The sequence below is a fragment of the Rhopalosiphum maidis genome, chromosome 2, assembly GCF_003676215.2.
Source record: "Rhopalosiphum maidis isolate BTI-1 chromosome 2, ASM367621v3, whole genome shotgun sequence".
In the NCBI taxonomy this organism is placed as follows: Eukaryota; Metazoa; Arthropoda; class Insecta; order Hemiptera; family Aphididae; genus Rhopalosiphum; species Rhopalosiphum maidis.
In genome coordinates, this window is record NC_040878.1 from 42,808,072 (window position 1) to 42,809,020 (window position 949).

Genomic DNA, 949 nt, shown 5'->3' on the forward strand with positions numbered 1-949 from the left:
ATATAATATAATAATAAAGTTATTTTAAGTGTAACATAAATGGAGTGTCTTAATTATTTATGTAAACCTAATTTATGCATCGTTCAGTGTTTTTATATTGAATAAACACGGGGGGATAACTTTGCCTTTAAAGATTAATCGAATTAATACAATTTACACAATGCAGTTGTGGGCTATTTACATCAGAAGCGCATTTAGGAATTCGCCTAAGAAAAGTGATGAGGGTAAGTGGCGTATTTAGGATATTGTCAAGGGGGGTAAATACATTGGCAAACATATAATTTCCTCGACAGGGAGGAAGGGTACACTAATTATCACTGTTTCTCAAAATTATTAAACATTTATATACCGAAGTTCGGTACTGACACTATCGCGAGTGTTCAACTATAATGAGTACCTACTACCTAGTGAATTATTATGCTGGATTAAAAATAAACTATTATTGCAATAATAAATTATAAAAATAATTAATAACTCGTATTTTACCGTTTAAGTTTGATTATTATTTGTATTTCATTTAATTATGGGAATTTATTGTTTAGAATACCTATTTATATATACATTCCTTCGTCCTGCAATATGTTTTGAAATAGCAACCAAATGCTTATTATTAAAAACATGATAATTTAGCCATATAGCCTGGTCGTTAATAACAATAATGACAGCATTTTACGATTTACGATACTAATGGTTTTCAATCATATACGTATTTAGCAGTAAGTCGTGTATGGACTACGGCCACTACGTGCATCAACCATAATATTTCCAAATTCTTAAAACATCAATAATCAATATTATAATAAAGTATAGCGTTTTCAAAAATGTTATTCTGTATTTCTACATTTTCTGTAATATACGTATGAAATTATTAAACCTACCAGTAAAAAAAGACCAAGGGGGGATCTATCCCCCATATCCCCCCGTAAATACGCTACTGGGGGGAGATATT